We start from the raw sequence: 18,706 nt of genomic DNA, 5'->3' as shown, positions 1-18,706 counted from the left end.
CGCACTACTGATGCCATTATTTGATTATAATGACCAATCACCCCATGCACTCGAACAGCGACATAAAAGAGACGGAAAATAACACGAAAAACAGGACTGCGCGTCCACATAGGCACCGCACTACTGATGCCATTATTTAATTATAATGACCAATCACCCCATGCACTCGAACAGCGACATAAAAGAGACGGAAAATAACACGAAAAAACAGGACTGCGCGTCCACACAGGCACCGCACCACTGATGCCATTATTAAATTATAATGACCAATCACCCCATGCACTCGAACAGCGACATAAAAGAGACGGAAAATAACACGAAAAAACAGGACTGCGCGTCCACACAGGCACCGCACCACTGATGCCATTTTTTAATTATAATGACCAATCACCCCATGCACTCGAACAGCGACATAAAAGAGACGGAAAATAACACGAAAAAACAGGACTGCGCGTCCACATAGGCACCGCACTACTGATGCCATTATTTAATTATAATGACCAATCACCCCATGCACTCGAACAGCGACATAAAAGAGACGGAAAATAACACGAAAAAACAGGACTGCGCGTCCACACAGGCACCGCACTACTGATGCCATTATTTAATTATAATGACAGGGTGGCCACTCAAGTCGGGAAATCGGGAAAGTCGGGAAAAAGTCGGGAATTCGCCAAAATCCGCAAAAAATCGGGAAAAAGTCGGGAATTTATGATTTTTTGTCAAAAAGTCGGGAAAAGTCGGGAATTCTAAGCATACTTGTTTGAAAATTATTTTTTAACTCTTGAATAATTTTGTAATATTCTGTGCAATTTTCAATTTGAATTCGCTCAATTCAACTTTAGTAACTTACATAAAATTTAAGGTTCTTTTCACTATTTCAATATATTTGATGTGGAAAAGCTGTTCAAAACATTCAAAATCTTAACTAGTATTGGAGTCTTTGACACAGATCTTCATAATATTTTTCATGAATCATATGATCTTTATTAACTTTTGTTTATCAAACAAGAGGTTAAGTTAATGATAAACTAATATAAAAATAGAGCCTAATAGCCAGCTTAGAGTTATGATTCTATTTCATTTTGTCACATAGATTGAATATTTGAAAACAGATTCCTACTTGAGTTTGGCAATGGTTTTTTTGGTAAATATTTTTAATTGTTTAAATAAAATCCAAAATTTAAAAACTTTTTTACGTTTTGAAAACATAAAGAAAATTTTGAAATTGCAAAAAAATAATCCAAAAAAGTTGGAGTTATTACGAAACTGTTAAAAAAAATGTCTCTTCAAACATTTTGCTTGAAATAAGTGGTAAAACATAAAATCATATCAAACTGAATGTTCATTGAAAAAAAAAAAAAAAAAACAGTTAAATACTGACCACTAGATTAATTAAAATTGAAAAAAATATATCAAAAATTACAAAATTTAAAAGGGAACATGGCAAAAACATTTTTTTATAAATTCCTTGACATTTTCCTTTGAATGAATAATATCAGCAATTATGTTTTGATCATTCTGATGACTGATTTAAAATGATGATGAAGTTTAAAAAAAATAGGAACGAAATTTTAAGTTCAGTTATCTTTGACCTTTGTCATTTCAGATGAAACGAAGTATCAAAAACTATACTTTTTCCAATTTAAAAAAATACAAGGAAGTTCAAAAAATCAAACCATCCACATTAACGACCCCCGGGTCTTTTGTGGTCTCTATTGCAAGTTTCTGCTCGAACCTAGGAGTCCGAAGGTTTGAATGGGGAGAGCACCCAAACCTCTTTCTACTCCAAGGAACCTTCCATCCCAGTGTTTGAACTGACGACCTTTGGATTGCGAGTCCAACCGCCGCCAGCGATTCCACCGGGATAGGCTTGGTTTGGTGTGTTGTTTGTACTTATGGCATGAAGACAACTCCTACACCTGGAATGACTTAACGGCCTAACAACCAAAGCCGGGACCGACATTTTACTTCCTCATCCGATGGAAGGTTGCAGCAGATGGGAATCGAACCCAGAATCATCCACTTACAAAGCGGACAGCGTAACCATTCGGCCACGCACTGCCACAGTTATAAGTACAAGTTATAAGTATTATTGGATTTTCGATATTTTTTTCAAAGGCTAGTTGTTTGTGTTTCTACTCTGAATCATAATAATTAAATTCCATTTTTGCCTATACAGTCGCCTATGCCTATACAGTCGACTCTCTGGCTGTCGATCTTCTCGATATCAATATTGCTCCATCTATCGATGAATTCTTCAGTCCCTTCAAACTACATACTTCGATTGGCTTTATTCCTCGATATTTTCTCTTGCTTGAAGGATCTCTTCCTTGACGGTCCCTTGGATTCTGTTTGTTTTAAAATCTCTTCCGGTTGTCAATATTGTCACTATCTCATGGCTTGCATAGACATTTTCTTTGCAAAACGAAGCTTTGAAGGGTGTTTGACATTAGTTTGTTTTTGTTTGCTGGACGTTGCCATGATTCTCTCCCATAGCTGGGTACCGAGAAAAACATATTTTCAATCGAGTCTTCATTTTGCATCGTTCTGTAAACTGATGATTCTCTTCCTCGACGGTCCCTTGGATATTGACAACCAGAGAGTCGACTGTATTTGGATTATTTTTAAATTCATTTATTTTTTTGTGGTTAATATTGACCTTTCTTATAGAAAGTTTTTTGTTTGAAATCATTCTTTAGCTAAGAAATGCGTATGATTTGTGCATTCTGCAAAAGTCTCGAAAAAGTCGGGAAAAAGTCGGGAATTTGAAAATGGGATTTGAGTGGTCACCCTGTAATGACCAATCACCCCATGCACTCGAACAGCGACATAAAAGAGACGGAAAATAACACGAAAAAACAGGACTGCGCGTCCACACAGGCACCGCACTACTGATGCCATTATTTAATTATAATGACCAATCACCCCATGCACTCGAACAGCGACATAAAAGAGACGGAAAATAACACGAAAAAACAGGACTGCGCGTCCACACAGGCACCGCACTACTGATGCCATTATTTGATTATAATGACCAATCACCCCATGCACTCGAACAGCGACATAAAAGAGACGGAAAATAACACGAAAAAACAGGACTGCGCGTCCACATAGGCACCGCACTACTGATGCCATTATTTAATTATAATGACCAATCACCCCATGCACTCGAACAGCGACATAAAAGAGACGGAAAATAACACGAAAAAACAGGACTGCGCGTCCACACAGGCACCGCACTACTGATGCCATTATTTAATTATAATGACCAATCACCCCATGCACTCGAACAGCGACATAAAAGAGACGGAAAATAACACGAAAAAACAGGACTGCGCGTCCACATAGGCACCGCACTACTGATGCCATTATTTAATTATAATGACCAATCACCCCATGCACTCGAACAGCGACATAAAAGAGACGGAAAATAACACGAAAAACAGGACTGCGCGTCCACATAGGCACCGCACTACTGATGCCATTATTTAATTATAATGACCAATCACCCCATGCACTCGAACAGCGACATAAAAGAGACGGAAAATAACACGAAAAAACAGGACTGCGCGTCCACACAGGCACCGCACTACTGATGCCATTATTTAATTATAATGACCAATCACCCCATGCACTCGAACAGCGACATAAAAGAGACGGAAAATAACACGAAAAAACAGGACTGCGCGTCCACACAGGCACCGCACTACTGATGCCATTATTTGATTATAATGACCAATCACCCCATGCACTCGAACAGCGACATAAAAGAGACGGAAAATAACACGAAAAACAGGACTGCGCGTCCACATAGGCACCGCACTACTGATGCCATTATTTAATTATAATGACCAATCACCCCATGCACTCGAACAGCGACATAAAAGAGACGGAAAATAACACGAAAAAACAGGACTGCGCGTCCACACAGGCACCGCACTACTGATGCCATTATTTAATTATAATGACCAATCACCCCATGCACTCGAACAGCGACATAAAAGAGACGGAAAATAACACGAAAAACAGGACTGCGCGTCCACATAGGCACCGCACTACTGATGCCATTATTTAATTATAATGACCAATCACCCCATGCACTCGAACAGCGACATAAAAGAGACGGAAAATAACACGAAAAAACAGGACTGCGCGTCCACACAGGCACCGCACTACTGATGCCATTATTTAATTATAATGACCAATCACCCCATGCACTCGAACAGCGACATAAAAGAGACGGAAAATAACACGAAAAAACAGGACTGCGCGTCCACACAGGCACCGCACTACTGATGCCATTATTTAATTATAATGACCAATCACCCCATGCACTCGAACAGCGACATAAAAGAGACGGAAAATAACACGAAAAACAGGACTGCGCGTCCACACAGGCACCGCACTACTGATGCCATTATTTAATTATAATGACCAATCACCCCATGCACTCGAACAGCGACATAAAAGAGACGGAAAATAACACGAAAAAACAGGACTGCGCGTCCACATAGGCACCGCACTACTGATGCCATTATTTAATTATAATGACCAATCACCCCATGCACTCGAACAGCGACATAAAAGAGACGGAAAATAACACGAAAAAACAGGACTGCGCGTCCACACAGGCACCGCACTACTGATGCCATTATTTAATTATAATGACCAATCACCCCATGCACTCGAACAGCGACATAAAAGAGACGGAAAATAACACGAAAAAACAGGACTGCGCGTCCACAAAGGCACCGCACTACTGATGCCATTATTTAATTATAATGACCAATCACCCCATGCACTCGAACAGCGACATAAAAGAGACGGAAAATAACACGAAAAAACAGGACTGCGCGTCCACACAGGCACCGCACTACTGATGCCATTATTTAATTATAATGACCAATCACCCCATGCACTCGAACAGCGACATAAAAGAGACGGAAAATAACACGAAAAACAGGACTGCGCGTCCACACAGGCACCGCACTACTGATGCCATTATTTAATTATAATGACCAATCACCCCATGCACTCGAACAGCGACATAAAAGAGACGGAAAATAACACGAAAAAACAGGACTGCGCGTCCACACAGGCACCGCACCACTGATGCCATTATTTAATTATAATGACCAATCACCCCATGCACTCGAACAGCGACATAAAAGAGACGGAAAATAACACGAAAAACAGGACTGCGCGTCCACACAGGCACCGCACTACTGATGCCATTATTTAATTATAATGACCAATCACCCCATGCACTCGAACAGCGACATAAAAGAGACGGAAAATAACACGAAAAAACAGGACTGCGCGTCCACACAGGCACCGCACTACTGATGCCATTATTTAATTATAATGACCAATCACCCCATGCACTCGAACAGCGACATAAAAGAGACGGAAAATAACACGAAAAACAGGACTGCGCGTCCACACAGGCACCGCACTACTGATGCCATTATTTAATTATAATGACCAATCACCCCATGCACTCGAACAGCGACATAAAAGAGACGGAAAATAACACGAAAAAACAGGACTGCGCGTCCACACAGGCACCGCACCACTGATGCCATTTTTTAATTATAATGACCAATCACCCCATGCACTCGAACAGCGACATAAAAGAGACGGAAAATAACACGAAAAAACAGGACTGCGCGTCCACACAGGCACCGCACTACTGATGCCATTATTTAATTATAATGACCAATCACCCCATGCACTCGAACAGCGACATAAAAGAGACGGAAAATAACACGAAAAACAGGACTGCGCGTCCACACAGGCACCGCACTACTGATGCCATTATTTAATTATAATGACCAATCACCCCATGCACTCGAACAGCGACATAAAAGAGACGGAAAATAACACGAAAAACAGGACTGCGCGTCCACACAGGCACCGCACTACTGATGCCATTATTTAATTATAATGACCAATCACCCCATGCACTCGAACAGCGACATAAAAGAGACGGAAAATAACACGAAAAACAGGACTGCGCGTCCACACAGGCACCGCACTACTGATGCCATTATTTAATTATAATGACCAATCACCCCATGCACTCGAACAGCGACATAAAAGAGACGGAAAATAACACGAAAAAACAGGACTGCGCGTCCACACAGGCACCGCACTACTGATGCCATTATTTAATTATAATGACCAATCACCCCATGCACTCGAACAGCGACATAAAAGAGACGGAAAATAACACGAAAAACAGGACTGCGCGTCCACACAGGCACCGCACCACTGATGCCATTATTTAATTATAATGACCAATCACCCCATGCACTCGAACAGCGACATAAAAGAGACGGAAAATAACACGAAAAAACAGGACTGCGCGTCCACACAGGCACCGCACCACTGATGCCATTATTTAATTATAATGACCAATCACCCCATGCACTCGAACAGCGACATAAAAGAGACGGAAAATAACACGAAAAAACAGGACTGCGCGTCCACACAGGCACCGCACTACTGATGCCATTATTTAATTATAATGACCAATCACCCCATGCACTCGAACAGCGACATAAAAGAGACGGAAAATAACACGAAAAAACAGGACTGCGCGTCCACACAGGCACCGCACTACTGATGCCATTATTTAATTATAATGACCAATCACCCCATGCACTCGAACAGCGACATAAAAGAGACGGAAAATAACACGAAAAACAGGACTGCGCGTCCACACAGGCACCGCACTACTGATGCCATTATTTAATTATAATGACCAATCACCCCATGCACTCGAACAGCGACATAAAAGAGACGGAAAATAACACGAAAAACAGGACTGCGCGTCCACACAGGCACCGCACTACTGATGCCATTATTTAATTATAATGACCAATCACCCCATGCACTCGAACAGCGACATAAAAGAGACGGAAAATAACACGAAAAAACAGGACTGCGCGTCCACACAGGCACCGCACTACTGATGCCATTATTTAATTATAATGACCAATCACCCCATGCACTCGAACAGCGACATAAAAGAGACGGAAAATAACACGAAAAAACAGGACTGCGCGTCCACACAGGCACCGCACTACTGATGCCATTATTTAATTATAATGACCAATCACCCCATGCACTCGAACAGCGACATAAAAGAGACGGAAAATAACACGAAAAAACAGGACTGCGCGTCCACACAGGCACCGCACTACTGATGCCATTATTTAATTATAATGACCAATCACCCCATGCACTCGAACAGCGACATAAAAGAGACGGAAAATAACACGAAAAACAGGACTGCGCGTCCACACAGGCACCGCACTACTGATGCCATTATTTAATTATAATGACCAATCACCCCATGCACTCGAACAGCGACATAAAAGAGACGGAAAATAACACGAAAAAACAGGACTGCGCGTCCACACAGGCACCGCACTACTGATGCCATTATTTAATTATAATGACCAATCACCCCATGCACTCGAACAGCGACATAAAAGAGACGGAAAATAACACGAAAAAACAGGACTGCGCGTCCACACAGGCACCGCACTACTGATGCCATTATTTAATTATAATGACCAATCACCCCATGCACTCGAACAGCGACATAAAAGAGACGGAAAATAACACGAAAAACAGGACTGCGCGTCCACACAGGCACCGCACTACTGATGCCATTATTTAATTATAATGACCAATCACCCCATGCACTCGAACAGCGACATAAAAGAGACGGAAAATAACACGAAAAAACAGGACTGCGCGTCCACACAGGCACCGCACTACTGATGCCATTATTTAATTATAATGACCAATCACCCCATGCACTCGAACAGCGACATAAAAGAGACGGAAAATAACACGAAAAACAGGACTGCGCGTCCACACAGGCACCGCACTACTGATGCCATTATTTAATTATAATGACCAATCACCCCATGCACTCGAACAGCGACATAAAAGAGACGGAAAATAACACGAAAAAACAGGACTGCGCGTCCACACAGGCACCGCACTACTGATGCCATTATTTAATTATAATGACCAATCACCCCATGCACTCGAACAGCGACATAAAAGAGACGGAAAATAACACGAAAAACAGGACTGCGCGTCCACACAGGCACCGCACCACTGATGCCATTATTTAATTATAATGACCAATCACCCCATGCACTCGAACAGCGACATAAAAGAGACGGAAAATAACACGAAAAACAGGACTGCGCGTCCACACAGGCACCGCACTACTGATGCCATTATTTAATTATAATGACCAATCACCCCATGCACTCGAACAGCGACATAAAAGAGACGGAAAATAACACGAAAAAACAGGACTGCGCGTCCACACAGGCACCGCACTACTGATGCCATTATTTAATTATAATGACCAATCACCCCATGCACTCGAACAGCGACATAAAAGAGACGGAAAATAACACGAAAAACAGGACTGCGCGTCCACACAGGCACCGCACTACTGATGCCATTATTTAATTATAATGACCAATCACCCCATGCACTCGAACAGCGACATAAAAGAGACGGAAAATAACACGAAAAAACAGGACTGCGCGTCCACACAGGCACCGCACTACTGATGCCATTATTTAATTATAATGACCAATCACCCCATGCACTCGAACAGCGACATAAAAGAGACGGAAAATAACACGAAAAACAGGACTGCGCGTCCACACAGGCACCGCACTACTGATGCCATTATTTAATTATAATGACCAATCACCCCATGCACTCGAACAGCGACATAAAAGAGACGGAAAATAACACGAAAAACAGGACTGCGCGTCCACACAGGCACCGCACTACTGATGCCATTATTTAATTATAATGACCAATCACCCCATGCACTCGAACAGCGACATAAAAGAGACGGAAAATAACACGAAAAACAGGACTGCGCGTCCACACAGGCACCGCACTACTGATGCCATTATTTAATTATAATGACCAATCACCCCATGCACTCGAACAGCGACATAAAAGAGACGGAAAATAACACGAAAAAACAGGACTGCGCGTCCACACAGGCACCGCACTACTGATGCCATTATTTAATTATAATGACCAATCACCCCATGCACTCGAACAGCGACATAAAAGAGACGGAAAATAACACGAAAAACAGGACTGCGCGTCCACACAGGCACCGCACTACTGATGCCATTATTTAATTATAATGACCAATCACCCCATGCACTCGAACAGCGACATAAAAGAGACGGAAAATAACACGAAAAACAGGACTGCGCGTCCACACAGGCACCGCACTACTGATGCCATTATTTAATTATAATGACCAATCACCCCATGCACTCGAACAGCGACATAAAAGAGACGGAAAATAACACGAAAAACAGGACTGCGCGTCCACACAGGCACCGCACTACTGATGCCATTATTTAATTATAATGACCAATCACCCCATGCACTCGAACAGCGACATAAAAGAGACGGAAAATAACACGAAAAACAGGACTGCGCGTCCACACAGGCACCGCACTACTGATGCCATTATTTAATTATAATGACCAATCACCCCATGCACTCGAACAGCGACATAAAAGAGACGGAAAATAACACGAAAAACAGGACTGCGCGTCCACACAGGCACCGCACTACTGATGCCATTATTTAATTATAATGACCAATCACCCCATGCACTCGAACAGCGACATAAAAGAGACGGAAAATAACACGAAAAAACAGGACTGCGCGTCCACACAGGCACCGCACTACTGATGCCATTATTTAATTATAATGACCAATCACCCCATGCACTCGAACAGCGACATAAAAGAGACGGAAAATAACACGAAAAACAGGACTGCGCGTCCACACAGGCACTGCACTACTGATGCCATTATTTAATTATAATGACCAATCACCCCATGCACTCGAACAGCGACATAAAAGAGACGGAAAATAACACGAAAAAACAGGACTGCGCGTCCACACAGGCACCGCACTACTGATGCCATTATTTAATTATAATGACCAATCACCCCATGCACTCGAACAGCGACATAAAAGAGACGGAAAATAACACGAAAAAACAGGACTGCGCGTCCACACAGGCACCGCACTGCTGATGCCATTATTTAATTATAATGACCAATCACCCCATGCACTCGAACAGCGACATAAAAGAGACGGAAAATAACACGAAAAAACAGGACTGCGCGTCCACACAGGCACCGCACTACTGATGCCATTATTTAATTATAATGACCAATCACCCCATGCACTCGAACAGCGACATAAAAGAGACGGAAAATAACACGAAAAAACAGGACTGCGCGTCCACACAGGCACCGCACTACTGATGCCATTATTTAATTATAATGACCAATCACCCCATGCACTCGAACAGCGACATAAAAGAGACGGAAAATAACACGAAAAACAGGACTGCGCGTCCACACAGGCACCGCACTACTGATGCCATTATTTAATTATAATGACCAATCACCCCATGCACTCGAACAGCGACATAAAAGAGACGGAAAATAACACGAAAAACAGGACTGCGCGTCCACACAGGCACCGCACTACTGATGCCATTATTTAATTATAATGACCAATCACCCCATGCACTCGAACAGCGACATAAAAGAGACGGAAAATAACACGAAAAACAGGACTGCGCGTCCACACAGGCACCGCACTACTGATGCCATTATTTAATTATAATGACCAATCACCCCATGCACTCGAACAGCGACATAAAAGAGACGGAAAATAACACGAAAAAACAGGACTGCGCGTCCACACAGGCACCGCACTACTGATGCCATTATTTAATTATAATGACCAATCACCCCATGCACTCGAACAGCGACATAAAAGAGACGGAAAATAACACGAAAAAACAGGACTGCGCGTCCACACAGGCACCGCACTACTGATGCCATTATTTAATTATAATGACCAATCACCCCATGCACTCGAACAGCGACATAAAAGAGACGGAAAATAACACGAAAAACAGGACTGCGCGTCCACACAGGCACCGCACTACTGATGCCATTATTTAATTATAATGACCAATCACCCCATGCACTCGAACAGCGACATAAAAGAGACGGAAAATAACACGAAAAACAGGACTGCGCGTCCACACAGGCACCGCACTACTGATGCCATTATTTAATTATAATGACCAATCACCCCATGCACTCGAACAGCGACATAAAAGAGACGGAAAATAACACGAAAAACAGGACTGCGCGTCCACACAGGCACCGCACTACTGATGCCATTATTTAATTATAATGACCAATCACCCCATGCACTCGAACAGCGACATAAAAGAGACGGAAAATAACACGAAAAAACAGGACTGCGCGTCCACATAGGCACCGCACTACTGATGCCATTATTTAATTATAATGACCAATCACCCCATGCACTCGAACAGCGACATAAAAGAGACGGAAAATAACACGAAAAACAGGACTGCGCGTCCACATAGGCACCGCACTACTGATGCCATTATTTAATTATAATGACCAATCACCCCATGCACTCGAACAGCGACATAAAAGAGACGGAAAATAACACGAAAAAACAGGACTGCGCGTCCACACAGGCACCGCACTACTGATGCCATTATTTAATTATAATGACCAATCACCCCATGCACTCGAACAGCGACATAAAAGAGACGGAAAATAACACGAAAAACAGGACTGCGCGTCCACACAGGCACCGCACTACTGATGCCATTATTTAATTATAATGACCAATCACCCCATGCACTCGAACAGCGACATAAAAGAGACGGAAAATAACACGAAAAACAGGACTGCGCGTCCACATAGGCACCGCACTACTGATGCCATTATTTAATTATAATGACCAATCACCCCATGCACTCGAACAGCGACATAAAAGAGACGGAAAATAACACGAAAAACAGGACTGCGCGTCCACATAGGCACCGCACTACTGATGCCATTATTTAATTATAATGACCAATCACCCCATGCACTCGAACAGCGACATAAAAGAGACGGAAAATAACACGAAAAAACAGGACTGCGCGTCCACACAGGCACCGCACTACTGATGCCATTATTTAATTATAATGACCAATCACCCCATGCACTCGAACAGCGACATAAAAGAGACGGAAAATAACACGAAAAACAGGACTGCGCGTCCACACAGGCACCGCACTACTGATGCCATTATTTAATTATAATGACCAATCACCCCATGCACTCGAACAGCGACATAAAAGAGACGGAAAATAACACGAAAAACAGGACTGCGCGTCCACACAGGCACCGCACTACTGATGCCATTATTTAATTATAATGACCAATCACCCCATGCACTCGAACAGCGACATAAAAGAGACGGAAAATAACACGAAAAACAGGACTGCGCGTCCACACAGGCACCGCACTACTGATGCCATTATTTAATTATAATGACCAATCACCCCATGCACTCGAACAGCGACATAAAAGAGACGGAAAATAACACGAAAAAACAGGACTGCGCGTCCACACAGGCACCGCACTACTGATGCCATTATTTAATTATAATGACCAGTCACCCCATGCACTCGAACAGCGACATAAAAGAGACGGAAAATAACACGAAAAAACAGGACTGCGCGTCCACACAGGCACCGCACTACTCCTCAAGGATCCATTTTTTATGTCAGAAAAAGTGTGTAATTTTTCCTCTGAAAAAGTGTAATTTTATCACTTTTCTGTTGAAATGTCGCTTTTTCAGTCTAAAATGAGGTAAAATTACATTATAAAAGAGGTAATATTCAACCCTCCAAAATTACAACTACCAAATTTACACAATTTTTTACTGTGTACACACTTTTTAGAAATACTGTAATTGAGAAAATAAAATGAGAACAAAATTTCGCATTTCAGTGACACTAGGCATTGAAAAATCATTGATAACAATGAAAATTTACAATTTATTTATTATAAAACAAATATTATATAAAACGGCATTTATATTTAATTAAGATAGATAATTGAAAAACATTGAATAGAAAAATATCAAAGACAAAATATCAATTTTTAAAGCTACCTATGTGACTTTGTTCATTTTTCTACTTCAATCTAATTTGTCATGTAGACCTACAGGGCAAAATCAAACGTTGTAAGAATTTTGGTATAGAAAAATCGAAAAAAGCAAAAAAACAGCGAATGTCAAAAAATAATTCCGTAGGCATATAGTGCATGAAATTCCCTAACCTATGGAGGCTGTTGCAAAAAGATATTAAGGATTTCAAAAATCAATTTTTAACAGAAAATAGGCAAAAGCTAACCAGTCCTGGACGTTTATGGCAATACTTCAAAAGACCTTTCAAATGCAACTAAGAGGGTTGGAATTGATGTTTACGAAAAGAAGTTTTACGAAAATGCGATCAGTGTTAAGATTTTTCGAAATTTTCGAACCTCAAACATCAAATCCCGTTTTACCCCAAATCCCTTTGTCGTTGAGGGCTAGAATTTGGAAAGAGTTCATCTCTTGTATAGACAAACAAATGCTGAAAGACGGAGCACCTCGAAACGACCTGTTTCACACGGACGATAAACGCGCAAATGTGGCGTAAACTATTCTTTTAGCATATCACTTTAAAAATTAACATAAAACAAACAAGAAGAAAACAGAGTTCCCAAAATCGTGAACAAGCGTTCATGAAAAAGGGAACCACGAACAAAGTGTTCAAATCCTATGGTATGATTTTGAAAAAAACGTACCACGATTTTAGGAACTCATATTTCCCCGTGTATCGTGCCAGCCAACGCTACAGAAAACCCAAATTTAGCCAACAGGGCCAAAATGCTGGGTACACTAGGTCTATGTCCTTTCTTAAGCCCAAAGCCCGGGATATGCTGGGACACTTTTGATACTAATGTTTTATTAATTTAGCTGGAAGTTGCTGCAAAACAGAACTGGAGTAATTCATGGCAACATAGTCGCTTCCCAACAATACTTGGCTGGCGCGCTCAGGCAGAGTAGATCATGTAACACGCTGCTGATATTCTTCATCCAGCGCGCAGGAATGTAGCCTGAATTTTGGTACGGGGGGGGGGGGGGAGCCTTCCAGCGCGTCGTCCCAAATATGGAGCCCGATAACCCAACTGCATTCGAGCAACAGTCGTGCTCACAGTTAGACGTGTTTTCAATTCGTTCCCGGATTAATTTCGTTCTTTTTCACTCAACAAAGCGCTTTTTGTTCTACTGGACAATGCTATCGGTGCCCGCTTCTCGCTGCGGCTAAAGTGTGCCAAAATCGTATCTAACCTCAACCGGAACATGTGTTTTACAACCATGTCGGAATTCAAGGTCAGAGTTCATACTCTGAAGTTCGCCTTCGGACAAGGCTCTCAGGAACCGTCGGATGCTGAAATGTTCGGGTTCTGCCGGGAATGGCAGATGCCACCGAACGAAATTTACTCGATCCATCGAGACACCCAAGCAAAGGCAATCTTTGTGAAGTTCAAAAGCGAGCGGCAGATGAAGGCCGTCAAGGACAAGCTCCAGCCGGTGATGAACTTCAATTACAGCAACGGAACATCCATCAATGTGTTGATGTCGGAGGCGGACGAGACATTCAAATATGTCCGCATCTTCAATCTACCTCCAGAGATTGAGGACAAGGAGATTCACCAGGTTCTGTCGGTGTATGGCGTTGTTCGCCAGCAGATCCGCGAGCGCTATCACGAGGACACGGGCTTCCCGGTTTTCTCGACCGTGCGCGGAGCATACATGGAAATTACCAAGGAATTACCAGCGCAAATCCGCGTGAGACATTTCCAGGCTCGCGTATATTACGACGGACTGGTGAACAAATGTTTCATCTGCAAAAGCACAGAGCACGTGAAGGCAAACTGTCCCCGGAAGTTTGCTAAGCCATCGGATGGGAACGGGAAGAGCTTCAGCTCGGTCCTGGCTGGAACGAGCCTTCTCCCTGCCTTCGCTAAAGGTGATGGTGCTCCGCCCATGATTATGACGCTGCTGCAATCTAATCGGAACCAGCAACTTGTCAGCGACACGATGGACGTCGGGGTGTCTGGAACAGAACCGACTTCGGTACAGCTGACACCGCCGCCACCGTCGCCCTCGCCGGCTCAACCGTCACTGCCGATCTCGCCGGCACAACCTTCACTGCCGATCAGTCCACCAGTGCCCATGGGCCCCCCTCAAGCGCCAGTGTTGCCGGATGGTCCAGCACGCAAACCTCGGAACAAGTTCCGCAGAGGTACCGAAGGGAAAGGAGAAGCAATCCCGCAAGTTCCAGCCGGTGGCAGCGTAACCCTGGTGCAGAAGTTACGATCACGGAGTAGGAGTGAGCGGAGGCCACATGACAACGCCGGACAGGATCAGGCCGGCAAGAGCCGATCTGCTTCCAGATCAGATCAACAGGAAGTCACCGCTGAGAGCGACGCAGATTTCGTAGAAGTGCTACCGTAAGTAATTATTCAAAATGACGTTTTCGAAGAAGGTTGGTACGATCAATTTGAATGCCATCCAAACAAAAGTTAACAAGCAACTTCTCAATGATTTTGTACACTTGAATGATCTTGATATTGTATTCTGTCAGGAGGTTCACTTTGAGGATTTTAGTTTTATTTCGTCCCACAAAGCTTTCGTTAATATTAGTTGCCAGAACAAAGGAACTGCCATCTTGATCCGTAAAAATCAAGATTTTAGAAATTTGATCTATGATCCGAGCGGCAGGATCGTGTCTATTGTATGCAATGACGTCAACTACGTCAATGTATACGCTCATTCTGGGTCTGACAAGCGCAAAGAAAGAGATGATTTGTTCCGTAATAGTATCACGGCCCACGTGGTCAAACCCGGGTGTTCCCACACAGTCATTGGAGGTGATTTCAACTGTGTTTTGGCAAAAAAGGACAGCCGAAATAGCTCGGCTAATATCGGAGCTGGTCTTAAGGACATGGTGAGCGCGCTGCAGTTGAAGGACGCTGGCCAAGAAAAGGATTGCACCGGTTTCACCTTTCACCGATGCGATTCAGCATCAAGGTTAGATCGCTTCTACGTGTCACGAGATTTCCTCGATACGATACTTGAGGTGAAGAATGTAGCTGTTGCCTTCTCCGATCATCATGCCGTTGTTTTGAAATTCGAGGTCGACCCACAACACCTGTGTAGGCGTGGAAGAGGGTACTGGAAGCTAAACCCAGCTTTCCTGAAGGACGACAGCATTAGCAACCGATTTTTGGTGGAGTACGAAGGGCTTAGAGCTAGACCGGTGCATTTGATGAATAGGAGTATTTGGTGGAATCATGTTGTGAAGAAAAAGATCACTTGGTTTTATCAAGAACAAGGTCGTTTGTTTAACCGCCGTATCAGCTCAGCTAAAAGTACTCAGTACCAGAAGTTGAATGAATTGGCAGTCGATCTAGGTAATGGTTTGGATGTGCGGGCAGAAATCGCCATCGTGAAATCACGGCTCATGGAAATGGAGTGTCAACGTTTGCAGTACCTCGGGAACAAACTTTCTGGGACGTCGCTGATCGAGAATGAGAAGATGAACATCTTCCACGTCTCCAACCAGGTCCACCGGTTCAGCGCGTCTTCGTCTTTCAAATTGCTGGATAACGGAGCTCTAACCGATGACCAGGATCGATTGAAAGCCATCATTCAAGGATTTTACTCGAACTGTTTCAGGAACGATCCATTGCAGGCGGATGAAGGTGTTGTTGCTGAGGCTTTAGGAAGTGTGAGCAAGACTCTGTCCGTAGAACAAGCCAACCAGATGCTGCGACCGATCAGCGAAGATGAGTTGAAATCAACTTCGCTGGCTGCAGCAAAGAAAAAGTCTCCGGGGCCGGATGGACTTTCGTATGAGTTTTATCTGACTCATTTCGATATTGTTAAGGAGGACCTGCTGAAGCTGTTCAACGGGTATTTGGATGGATCTTTGAAGCCTCCAAAAGAGTTCTCGGCTGGAATTATAACATTGATTCCAAAAGAAGCTGATGGGGCATCGCTGGACAAGTATCGCCCTATCTCAATGCTGAATACGGACTACAAGTTGTTCACCAAAATATTGGCCAACAGGTTGCATGCAGTACTTGGTGATTTGTTGGGAGAGGGACAATCTGCATGTCTGCAAAGCGGATCTTGTGCAGAAAACTTGAAAAAGCTGCGGAAAGTTATGCTTAGGACAGCTGAGTCCAAACGGTTTAAAGCATTTCTCCTGAGTACAGATTTGGAAAAGGCGTTAGATAAGGTGAACCACAAGTTTTTATGGCGAATTATGGACAAGTTTGGAATCCCGCAGGCTTTCATTGACTGCATCAAGAATTTGTATGAACCGGCTACATCCAGAGTAATATTCAACGGGTTTATGACAAAGGAAATCGTTATTGGCAGCTCTGTCCGTCAGGGTTGCCCGCTCAGTATGGCACTTTTTGTACTATATATTGAGCCCCTGATCCGGCGAATCGCTGAAAACGTCCAGGGCGTTCTAATGGACAACCAGTTCGTTAGAGTTATCGCGTACGCAGACGATTTGGCGATCCTAGTCAGGAATGACGCTGAATTTGATTTGGTCCTCCAAATTGTCAATTCCTACGCTCTACCTTCCTGTGTTAAGCTGAACAAACAGAAATCTTGCTTCCTTCGGCTGAATGGAGCAAAATGTGGACCTCAGCAGTTTCGAGAAGTTACACAGTTGAAAATCCTTGGAGTGATGTTTACAGAGCGCTGGAAAGACATCGTCAATATCAACTATGCTAAGCTTGTAAGGGATATTAAGTTTCGAATCAGTCTACATAGGGTTCGACAGTTGAATTTGTTGGAAAGGACATGGCTGCTGAACGTGTTTATTCTATCCAAGTTGTGGTACGTGTGTCAGGTGTTCCCCCCGAACAACAAGCATCTTGCTGAGATTCGAAAAGCTGTTGGCGCCTTTCTATGGCAGAGTCAGGTGTTCAAGTGCGAGAGGAATCAGTTGTACCTGGACCTAGGAAAAGGAGGCGTGTGTTTAGTAGACCATGAAGCCAAAGCGAAGGCACTGTTTCAGAAAAACGTGCTGTATGGAAAAGATGGCGAGGAGAAAAAGGATCTTTCGCTGCTGAAGTTTGGCAAGAAGGACGTGTTGGGACGAAACACCAAGGACTGGCTGGTGGAAGCTGAAGAGCTGGGGAGTAGCTACACCTTAAACACGGTGCGACTACTCTATTGCTATCATGTGGATCAACGAAGAACTGTGCCTAAGATCGAAGAAAAGCTGACCGACCTGGACTGGGAGAATCTGTGGAACAATCTGAGCCACAATTTTCTCACAAGTGATAGCCGAAGCACTTTGTTCCTGTTGTACAACGATCTGCTGTTGAACAAGGACAAACTGCACGAGTACAAGATAGGACGAGTTGCGGACAACATTTGTGAAATCTGTGGGAAAAAGGACAACAATTTCCACCGGCTCAGGGAATGCGCCGCATCACAGGACGTGTGGAGATGGCTGAAAGAAACCGTAGCAAATCGTTTAAAAATCAATTGCGCAGACCCAGAAGACATTCTTGCTTGGAAAATACAAACCAATGACCAAAAGCAAAAAGCTGCTTTGTGGCTAGTTAGTTTTGCAGTTTCCTTTGTGTTAAAGAAATTTCCAAAAGGTAGCCTATTTGAATTAAAGAAAAGTATCAGTACAATT

Source organism: Culex quinquefasciatus, chromosome 3 (genome assembly GCF_015732765.1).
Source record: "Culex quinquefasciatus strain JHB chromosome 3, VPISU_Cqui_1.0_pri_paternal, whole genome shotgun sequence".
Classification (NCBI taxonomy): Eukaryota; Metazoa; Arthropoda; class Insecta; order Diptera; family Culicidae; genus Culex; species Culex quinquefasciatus.
Note: the sequence above shows the minus strand (reverse complement) of the source record.